Below are 12,092 nucleotides of genomic sequence, written 5' to 3' on the forward strand. Positions count from 1 at the left end.
ATTTCTTAGTTTGTTCGTGTTGTTTGTAGGAAGAAGGGTAGACATATTATCTACGTGACTAATGCATGATGCTTTCAGGTTTTTTGCATTTAGAGGGAGAAAAGACACGAAAAAGGAGACAAGGAGACAATGAGGTGGCACTGCTGGTTTTTAGGAGAGGATGTCCACAGTCTTGGGGACCTTCCTCGTGATTCCCACCGTAGCTCCGAGCTCCAACCAATCTCCCCACCGAGCATAGAGCACCGAGCATAGAGGCAGCCAACTGTTCTACAGGAACAGCAGTCATAACTGTTCTACAGGATCAGCAAGTTAAACTTCAGTTGGACAGCCGAGCTCCTAAAATCAAGGACACTTGTTGGATGATCGTTTTTGCATAAAGTATGGAGGCCGTAGCCTTTGATAGGTTGTTGAAACTTTCGCATTACTATTGTAATTTTTGAGCACAGCTCGGTGTTAGTTCTTGTTGTAAGCCAGTTTTGGCATGATATCAGATTATGAATAAAGAAGGCAGATTTTGATCTAGCTCTGAGTTTTCTTAAGGAGACTATAGCTCTCAGGTTAGGGCCCAACCTGAGAGCCATAGATCCCCTCTGCTGTAGTGTTGTTTGCATTTCGTTTCAACACTCTGAGTTTTCATTTTCACATGCAATTTGAATTACAGGTTGTTGAATTAGTCTTTTTCATGAGTTTAGATAGGATTTGCTTATGGTAAATTTGTTTCCAGTTGCTTAGGTTAGCAGAGGATAGATATAATCTATTGGAGCTCCAGCAAAAAGGTTGTTAAGGCTCACTGCCATCTCATTTGGGATTGGGGTGCAGTCCATAACTAACCACCAAAAATACGCATTTCTTTACTTGATGATTGCTGCAACACAGTCACAGTTATGTTAGATGCTTCCACATGATTCACACCTGCGCCACACACCTTCATCACAGCTTCATGCACATTCTCCTTCGCGTTTTGGATTGCTGTTCATTGAATTTATACGCACAGGTAGTTTAGGTTAATGCATTTTCGGTTTGGTGACAGTCATAAGCATTTGTTTCACTTACACTGCTCTCTCTCGTTCCATTACCTCATTCTCCATCTTGATCACGCATGCAAACACATCTTTGACCCCTGCTCCGCTCTGTTATCTCCCGAAGTCTTTCACTCCTCACATAGCTTCATTCTCTAGCCCTTTTTGTTGACCTAGTCCTCTATCTTCCAACCTACTCCCTACACTCACTCCCTATCCTATTCTTCCACTTCTGAGCCATCACCAGCCTTATTCCTACCTTACACATCTCCCCCTACCATTCCATCACTCCTCCATCACTTCAAACACTCACGGTAGGTCATCCTGTAGCAATTCGTAGACATCCTGTAGAAATCTCTGCGTATCCTGTAGGATCCCCTGCAGACATCCTGTAGGAGGCCACTCACTCAGTTGCTGAGCTTCTAAATGCGAGGAACCTCTGTGGATGGATGCTGAGGATCCCTAGGGACCTCTCCTAGCCTCCCCAACCTGTCCCACGCTTTCCTTCCTTCTCCATCCCATCTGCACAACCAAACCCTAGTTAGCAAAAAATCACAATCATTCCATCCACTTAAAGGAAAAATACAAAAACATGTCTTTTATGCTGCAAGTAGATTAGATTCATGCATTTTCACTTATTAGAAGTAATGGCACCATTGGTAGAAGTTTCCTTCACATTCTTTGCATCATAGAGGTTAGACTAGTTAAATTAGGGTTTCCATGTTTTGATTTGCTTTCAATTCATTTTTTCCAAGTAGATTAGTCTTCTTTGAGCTAGCTTTTGTCCATCATTGATAAAGCTTCTTCTGTGAGCCTATAGAAGTTGGCTTGAGCCCTAGCGGACTTGTGCCAGCTGACCAAGTGACAGCTGCGACAAGAGCTAGTACTTGTGCATACAGCACCGTCGCTTCCAAGTTTGTACGAACTACCGGGTTGATAAAAGTAAGAGACAGGAAGCCCCAGGAGTTGTAGCATTATTGCTACAATACTGGAGCTCACCATCTTTTTGGCGCCGTTGCCGGGGAAGCGTCAGAGTATTAGTAATTGTTGCTTTTCTTCTACTTTCGTACTCTTACTTCTGCTCAGTAGTTTATTTCATTTCCATTCTGCAAAAGTAGCTTAGTATTTCTTGCTTTCATAGCTTAGTATTTCCTGCTTTCATAGATTAGCATTTCCTGCTTTCATAGATTAGCATTTCCTGCTTTCATAGATTAGCATTTCCTGCTTTCATAGACTAGCATCCCCTTTCTGCAATTTCGTTTGAAGCAAAGTAGATTAGTTCTTTCCTGCTTTCAGTTAATTTTGCATCTTTCATAGTTAGTTGTAGATCAATCTGTCTCAGTTTTGCAGGTCCCAAAAGAAAAGCAAAGCAAAAGCAAGCAAAAAGAAAAAGAAATTCTTTTCCATTTCATGCCTCGTAGGAACTGAGATAGATCAGGAAAATTCCTACCAAACACCCCCACCACATCTCTGAGTCACCCTTCTCTCTTCTTTGGTGACAGTGACCCAGAGGAACCTATAGGTGAACAACCTGAGATATCCAAACACCCTATAGTAGAAGAAGAGTTAGAGACCAATCCATCTGAAGCTATGGCTGACAATAGAAGAGAAGACGAGAGAATAGAAGGTGCCATCCCCATCCGAGAGACCAATGGAGAGATGAAAATGAAGAACATTAGCCCCTCTGCCTTACCTCACTTCCATGGGTTGACCACTGAAGATCCAGATACCTTCCTGTTTGAGTTTGCTGTCCTTTGTAGAACCTATGACTATACTGAAGACGAGCAAAAGTTGAAACTTTTCCCTTCCACTCTCAAGGATGCAGCACTACGTTGGTTCATGGGTTTACCTGGGAATAGTATCACTACTTGGGCTCAGATGCAGCAAGCTTTCAACACCAAGTACCGGGATTACTGTAGGTCCAAGGAGACAAAGGGGGAAATCTTTCAGATGTCCATGGGAAATGATGAGTCCTTAGAGGATTATGAGGAGAGGTTCCAACTAAGCTATAAGCGGGCCAGGTGCACACTTGACCATGAATCCCTCAAGTTGGTCCTACTCCGAGGAGTCCCTGAAGACCTCTTAGATACCCTTCATATGTTAGCTGGGGGGGACATTTACCAACTGCCTTATGAGGACATCAAGACTGTATTTAGAAACCACTCCAGGGCAGCTCGGAAACGAGGTAGAGGAAACCACCTCTCCACTAGTGTCCCTTTCTCCAAACATGAGCTTGCGAACCAATTAAAAGATCTTAAGAGTGAGGTGAGACAAACCATTGCCATGCAGCTTGATACATTCAGGATTCAGCAAAAGAAAGAAGAGGCTGAGAGAGCCTTGGCAGTCTTCTGTCCTAGGTGCACAAGGAGGCACCCTAAGAACGAATGTCCATTGCATTCGGTTGAAGTGTGTTTCGTTTGTGAGGAGGACCATCCCACAAATCAGTGTCCAACCTTACCTGGGTTTAAAGCCATGTACCAAGGGACCGAAGCTCCCACAGAGCCTCTCTATTACCTCAACCAAAGGAGGCCACAAGGATCCAGACCTTATCAGCAGGGGATGCAAGGGGCATCTCAAGCTTATTACAACCCCAACCAGTCAACTCCTATGCCTTCCTGGGGTCCCCCTGCTCATCCTTCATGGTCCATGCCTCCTCCATGGCCTTATCCACCTCAGTACCCCACTCAACCTACTTCTCATCCATATCACTCACATACCCAGCCACAGCCTCAGTCGAATGCACCACAGTCGAGGTGGAGGCCCCAATACAACACTCCTCCTGCCATTTTGCCTCCACCACCAGTTCAACCTCAACCATTACCTCCTGCTCCTCCAAGGCAACCTCAAATGCCTGCCCAACTGAACCCGAACCCCAACAATAGACAGGCCCAGCAGGTATACACTGGGGAAACCCCATGCCCTACCTATGCTGTGGAGATCCAGGAGATCAATCTTAGATCTGGAAAGACTCTTCCAGATCGCCAGCCTCCTCCCCCAGAGGATGAGGAAGACCATCAGGAGAGTGAACCAAAGCCTATTCCACCCTTTCCTAAGAGACTAACAGCCACCACACAACCTAATCCAGAAGAAGATGAGCTTTTGGGTGAGCTCAAGCAGTTGTGTGTAAAAATCCCACTCCTCCAAGCCATCAAGGATGTGCCAATATATAACAAGCTGGTTAAGGAGAAGTGTTTCAATCACCCAGGTAGACGGAAGAAAGATGCCTCAACTATCAATGTCATAGGACAACTGTCTGACCTTATGCTAGGACAAGTCATCTGCCCAAAGTACCTAGATCCTGGAAGTCCGGTAGTAGATGTTCACATCAATGGCACCATTATCCCCCACACCTTGATTGATCTGGGGGCGGCCATCAATGTGATGACCAGGGATACCATGCTTAAACTCAATCTACAGGGTTCCTTTAGGAAGACCTCGACAGTACTGCAATTAGCAGATCGCTCCACCGTGACTCCCGAAGGGATTGTGGAGGATGTCATGGTCTCCATTGATTCTTGGGAATACCCTGCAGACTTCCTGGTTCTGCAACCAAAGGCCAAGCTTACTGGATATCCTCTCATTTTGGGAAGGCCTTGGTTAGCTACTGCAGATGCTTACATAAGTTGTCGGGCAGGAAACATGACCATCAAAAATGGTCCCATGTCCAAGCAGCTAGTCCTATACCCTCCTGCCCAACCCTCTTTAGAGCATGATTTACCACTCTGGTTGGAAGAAGGAGAAGAAGACGAGGTGTACTCAGCACCTTTGTGCACCTTAAATACCACTAGAAGAAACCCCCCAACCGAGGATGACTTGATCGAGAACTTGATCCAAAACCCACCTTCTAGTGCACTACCCTTAGAAAAATTGGTGGAGGATGCCCAAGCTAGCACCTTAGTGGATCTTTGTACAACCAACCCTGTCACTCCCAGAGTTAAGAATGTGGAGTTCGGCCCTGAGAAAGCATTGAAGATCAACTCCTCCTTATCTCCTTCTCAGGAAAAGGAGTTGTGTAGTCTGTTGGCCAACCACCTAGATGCTTTTGCTTGGAGCTATAAGGAAATGAAAGGAGTCCATCCTTCGGTCTGTACCCATCATATATACATCAAAGAGGATTGTAAACTAGTTAGGCAACCGCAGAGGAGAATGAATCCTGCCCTTAAGGACATTGTCAAGGAAGAATTGCAAAAACTGTTGGATGCCAGATTCATCTACCCCATCTCAGATAGTGAATGGGTGTCCCCTCTAGTGTTGGTTCCCAAGAAGAATGGGAAGTGGAGAATCTGTGTGGATTACCGTGAGCTGAACAAAGCTACCAAGAAAGACCATTTCCCTCTACCTTTCATAGATCAAGTGTTGGATGGACTGGCAGGAAAGAAGTTCTTCTCTTTCCTGGATGGGTTTAGCGGGTACAATCAAATCCGAATCAGCCCAGAAGACCAAGATAAGACCACCTTCACTTGTCCTTGGGGTACCTTTGCCTACCGAGTCCTTCCCTTTGGGCTATGCAATGCTCCTGCGACCTTTCAGAGAGCTCTCTTGAGCATCTTCTCGGAGCTGGTCCATGATGCAGTGGAAATATACATGGATGACTTTACTCCATATGGGGCCAACTTCCAGGAAGCATTGTCCAACCTGGGAAAAGTCATAACCAAATGCACCGAGATGAACCTGTCCCTCAGTCCTGAAAAATGTGAATTCCTGATGACTGAAGGGACCGTGCTAGGCCATACCATTTCTTCCCAAGGATTGTAGGTGGATCCTAACAAAATTGCTCTCATCAAGAGGGTTCCACCTCCCCAAAAGGTAAGGGATGTCCAGAGTTTCTTGGGATTAGCAGGATACTACCGGAGATTCATTAAAGATTTCAGCAAGCTAGCCTCACCATTGTTTGGTTTGTTGACAAAAGATGTGGAGTTTAAATGGACTGACGATTGTCAGAGGGCTTTAAATGAGTTGAAGGACAAGTTGGTGTCAGCCCCAATCCTGAGAGGTCCAAACTGGGCCCTACCTTTCCACATCCACACTGATGCCTCGAACAAAGCCATAGGTGCAGCTTTAGGACAAGTTGAGCAGAAACTTCCATATGCCATTTACTTTGTTAGCAAAAACTTGTCCAAAGCTGAGCTGAATTACACTGTAACCGAGAAGGAATTCTTGGCTGTGGTCCATGCATTGAACAAGTTCCGACATTATATTACTGGTTACTAGACCTTTGTACATACTGACCATGCTGCTATTAGATATTTAATGAATAAACCATATGTGAATGCTCGTATCATTAGATGGTTACTTTTATTGCAGCAGTTTGATCTAACCATTGTTGATAAACCAGGTAGAGAAAATGTTGTTGCGGACTTCTTGTCTAGATTGGATTTGTCTGCAGATGAAGATGGGACGGTGGATGACCAGATGCCTGATGAGCATCTGTTTGCTATCTCAGTACTCTCTCCATGGTTTGCTGATATAGCAAACTACCTTGTTTCAGCTCAGTTCCCTCCGCATCTCTCTTCAAAAGAGAAGAGCAGAATCATCAGAAAAAGTGCCTCATTCACTTGGATCGGGGGCAACCTGTTCAAGCTTGGCCCCGATCAGATCTTAAGGCGTTGTGTAAGGGAGGAGGAAGTCTTTGATATCCTCCTCACTTGTCATGATGGGCCTTGTGGAGGGAATTTTGCAGCAAAGAGAACTGCCTTCAAGATCCTGCAGGCAGGCTACTATTGGCCCACACTTCATCAAGATGTCAGAAGATATGTCAGTCAGTGTGACCAATGCCAAAGAATGGGGAAACCGACCCAAAGGGATGAGATGCCTCTCCAACCTCAAGTGACTCTTGAGCCATTTGAGAAGTGGGGTATGGACTTTGTGGGCCCAATCAACCCTCCTTCAAGGCAAAGGTCTTACATCATTGTGTGCACTGACTACCTGACGAAGTGGGCAGAGACCAAAGCCATCAAAGCAGCAACAGAAGAGAAAGTGGCCAAGTTCCTAAGAGAAAACATCTTCTATAAGTTTGGCTATCCAAGAGAGCTGGTCACCGATCAAGGGAGCCAGTTCACCTCCAACATGGTCGAAGATCTACTAGCTCATCACAAGATCAAGCATAGGACTTCCACCCCCTATCATCCTCAAGAAAATGGGCAGGTGGAAGTCACTAATAGAGCATTAGAAAGGATCTTGACCAAGGTGGTGAGCAGCAGCAGAAAGGACTGGGCAGATCGCCTGGTTGAAGCCACATGGGCTTACAACACCACTTGGAAGACCACCACCGGCTTCACACCTTATGAGCTGGTCTATGGGAAGAAGGCTTTGATGTCCATTGAGTTCGAATACAACAACTTGAGGATGGCGGCTCAGCTGGATCTAGATCTCAGCCATGCACAACAAGAAAGGCTATTACAGCTGAATGGACTAGATGAGCACCGCATGCAGGCCCTCCTTCACTCAGAAGTGGTTCAACTTCAGAAGAAGGTGTGGCATGACCAACATCTCCATGACAAGCAATTTCAGCCGGGAGATTGGGCTTTGTTGTATGATTCCAGATACAAAGATTTCAAGCGGAAGTTGAGAACCAGATGGCTAGGACCATATACAGTGGAGAAATGCCATGACAATGGATCTGTCCTCATTCGAACCATTGATGAGGAAGCCATTCCCATGCTTGTCAATGGGCATCGATTGAAGATCTACGGGAGACCTCTCTCAAGACAAGAGTTCATCAAAACTATGGAGAAGGCAGTATTGGTCATAGAGAAGGGTTCTGCCCCTGCTTTGGGCACAGCCTGAAGAATCTAAAAAAAAAAAAAAAAAAAAAAAAAAATAAATAATAAAGATCCTTGGGTGAAAACCTTTCTGAGGCGCCCAAGGCAGGTGGTAGGGGTGAAAACCTCATTTGAGGCGCCCCTGCTATCTTTCAAAAAAAAAAGAAAAAAGAGATAAAGATCCTTGAGTGAAAACCTCTCTGAGGCGCTTAAGGCAGGTGGTAGGGGTGAAAACCTCATTGAGGCGCCCCTGCTATCTTTAAAAAAAAAAGAACAAAGAAAAAAACAAAAAGAAAAAACAAGATCCATAAGTTATTTGCATGCAGATTGCAGGTGTTCTATGGAGGAGAGGAAGCCTCTCAACTCAAGGTCAAAGGTCCTTATCATGCAGCCAGGACACCTCACCAGCACCTCCTCCAAGAATGCTTATGTTCTTCAAGGTATATGCACTTTCATTATAGATTGAGTCTCCTACAGGAAGACACAGATTTTCTACAGGAAGGTGCGAGTTTCTACAGGAAGGTGCCAGTTTCTACAGGAAGAGCTGCCTGTCTACAGGAAGCTCTGTATTTCTATAGGAAACTTCCTGTAGAAGCTCAGAACAGGCCAGAATGCATTTCATGAGCAGATCTGATGACTACGGGTTGGTGTGGACGCATGCAAGCCTCTTTTGGGCCCATGCACGACGCTGTTACCTTGCTCCACCATCCTCGTCAACATGCATCCAAGTCCCCTACACCAGCAAAACAGATCAATGAGTTCTCGCGGAAAAAGGCATTTTCAAAGATAAACAAACACCGAGAGCTCATACCACATCCATGTCGAGCATCAGAAGCTCCGGGAGCGTGATCAGAAGACTCTATACATCGTCGTGCAGCATGCACCCAAGGAGGCGAGACTGTTACGAGGCACCCCACGGGAATCCTGTAACAGTCAAACCTGCATGAGTGGATACCATTCACAGCACCGCCCTCTGCAAAAAAAACACGGGCGCAAGCAACCAGATCATCCACTCCATCGCCAGCATCCTGTAACCATGAGCCTCCGGGACTGTGTAAGCTGCATGCAGCAGGTAGATCCGCTCCCCGTCGTCCAAAAACCGAAAATTCGTGTGCAGCCGCGCGCAGGTAAGTGTCTCAACCCTTCCTTCCACCAAATCGCATGAGTATTACTTTGATTTGTTTGCATGGCGTAGAAATGAATGGTTGAGCGGCCATATGGCCAGTTGACTGGCCACGTCGGCTAGTTATGGTATAGTTGAATGTTCGGGTGGCAGCCACGAAAAAAATCAGCAGCACGCACGTGAGAATCCGTGGGAATGAGTTCAGCAGAAAAAGGCGGCGGCAGATCTGTGGGAATGAATGCGGCAGCAAGTGAATACGCCGGTGAGTGGTTGATGACGTCGCTCAACGGTCCGGCGGGGGATGAGCTGTCCCCCGCGCCACGGATCGCGCCGATTCAAAATCTAATTGGCTAGATTTTGACATGCATTCAATCAACCACCACTTCGAACTCGAGTGGCTATTCCGATCGTCTCTGCACCTTGATACACCGAGCTATTGGCTACTAGAACACCGGTGAAGCACACCTCAACCGCGGTCCAATTGCAGTCCTCCCGGAAATTTGCGCACTGCTCCTACAGGAACACAGTTCTACAGGAACGCAGTCTACAGGAACGAAGTCTTCTACAGGAACGCGGGTGTTCACGTAAAAAAGGTGGCCGAGTAACGAGGTAACCCTGGACTTCTCATGCAAATGGTCATGTAAGGTGGTAGAATTGTCAGTTACTGTCTGGGTATAGAGAAAGTGGTGAAATTGCTGTCTGTAGGCCTATACTGTCATTCTACAGGATTGTTGAAGTAGTTAGACTATGTTGTAAAATTTTGTGGATTATACGCGTTGTTCTGCACTTTGTCACCGAAACTTCACACTCCTCCACCATCACCACCTCCGGTTAAGAAAATTGTGCATCATGCCGGGTGGATTTATCAGGCGAGAACCCACAGATTCAGAAAAATTGAGGAGAAGTCAGGCAGTGGTAGAGCTTTTTACACAAGCACAGTGGATGTCTTTTTGTGATAAGTTGTAGGGGTACGATGAGGAAGTGGCCGAGGAATTCTTGCAGGCCCTGAGGCCAAAATCCAAGGTGCTGGCCACAGTCAATTTCAGAGGCCTAAGCCTCACGATCACTCCGCAGTCTATCAGCAGAATCACTGAGCTTCCTATGGGTCTTCCGTGGGATAAAGAAGAACGAAAGCTAAGCCAGCAAGCCAAGAAAGAGTTCTTCCCACCTGAAGAAGAATTCACAGAGGATAAAAATGGGGTGAGAAGGACAAGCCTGTTGCCACCATGGAACGAAGTCAGTTTGCAAATCATGAAATATATCACCTGTGAGGGTCGTTACAGCATCGTGTATGCATATCACTTCAGGCTACTCACCGAATTAAGACACCGGATCAATCTTCCTGTAGAACAGAAATTAAGCATTCCTTATTTCCTGTTACAATCCTTGATTGAGTGCGCTACAAAGCTCAGAGAGGGCATACCAGATCAAGTCGCACACCATGGGCTGATCAAGCTTCTTGTAGAAGACGCGCTCCACTCACAAAAGGTTCCCCTCTCATGGGAATCCTTCCGGAATTTAACACGAGAAGGAGACATAAAAATGTTGATGGAAGAAACGGGGTCGTCTAGCAGTGAAGAACAAGAAGCAGAGGCCGAAGAAAAGAAGGAAACTAGCCCAAGTACCCCGACTACCATGCAGGTGAAGCAACACGAAGAAAAAGATGCTGAAGAAAAAGCTGACTCCCCCATCCTGTCAGCAAGGGAATTAAGGTCAAAGAGCAGGAGGGACAAAGTTGGGGCGGGCCATGTTAGCCCAATTACCTCTCCAGCACTCACAAGCAAACAAAACGATAAAACCCCTGCAGCACAGCAAGCGAAAGTGAAGACACCTGTCACTACAGGAAAGGAGAAGCGGGCTTCTACAGGAAGCCCGAAAACAGCTTCTACAGGAAGCACAAAAGCGCAGAAACATGCTTCTACAGGAAGCCATGCAAAATCAAAATCAAAGGAGCAGAAGGTGGATGTTTTGGCCAGGGAGGCAGCGGCTGTATTAACTGGCCTCAGTACGCCGCCTAAGCCAAAAGGAAAAAGGAAGAGGGACCCCCCTCTCTACTTCAAAGCCCGGAGAAGTGTTCGGATAAAAACAGGGAAACCGCAGACGCAGTCCAGCAGCCCAATTGTCATCGAAGACACCCCTGCTTCTCCCAAAGAAAAATCCCCCTCAAAGATTACAGTTACCTACGAAAAGGGAAGTCCAAAGAAGAGCACATGGCGAGAAAGGTTAGACCTGTTGGATGAAAAAACCAGGCTACAGGAAGCCGAAAATGTCCTACAGGACACCTTGGCTCGGCTACAGGAAACCGAACAAAGAGAAGAGGAAGGACCCTTGTCACCAAAGGAGGGTGAGCTAGCACCTCCTGGAGAGGAAGAAAGAGACAATATCCCTGAACCTAGCCCTTCACCTAATCTGAACTCCTACTACACCTTCTTGGAGGCGGGAAAGATCATACCGCAAAAATTTACTGTACCTCTATTTTTTGCATTAGAAGAGGAGAGGGTCCGTTCCCACACATGGATGCAAATCGCCAAATCCAAAGGTGTGGCGGACATAGGTCCCCTGCAAGAACAACTTAAAGAAGTCAGGAGTGAGTTTGCATTGGCTAAGCATGTGGCTAGTTGTCAACGTGTGCTTCTACAGGAAGAAAACCAGAAGTTGAAATTGCAGCTACAGGAGCTAAGGGCAGGGGAAGGAACATCCTCCAAAGACACCACAAATGAGCAGCAAGGAAAACAAAAGCTGACCACCTATCTTGAGGAGCCAATTGCACTTCTACAGGAAACAAGACAGCAGGGCCAAATTGAAACACAAGCTCTGAAAGAGCAGCTGAAACAAAAGGAAACACAATTGGCCTGCATGGCCAGTTGGGCCATGGAAGCCCTGCAGTGCAGACATCCTGCAAAGTCTTATGGGTTGTACTTAAAGGATCAGTGGCTACAGTTCCAGATAAACACATTAGCACAAAGAGGTATTGCACAAATCCATAACCCACAGCAATTTGCCGAATTATGCAATACTAGCTTAGCAGAAGACAAAGCCAAGCTAGCAGAATTCTACATCCACAATCTGGTTTTGCCTAATGAAGTCTCTTGGGATCCCAATATCGCCTTGGGTGATATGCAGTTGATGGCCTTCACTTCATGGCTAAATCATGAGGATCAGAGAGCAACCGAAGAAAAATCGGTTATG

Source organism: Pinus tabuliformis, chromosome 5_2 (assembly GCF_031772625.1).
Source record: "Pinus tabuliformis cultivar Carrire ecotype Pingquan chromosome 5_2, CPIR1, whole genome shotgun sequence".
Lineage (NCBI taxonomy): Eukaryota > Viridiplantae > Streptophyta > Pinopsida > Pinales > Pinaceae > Pinus > Pinus tabuliformis.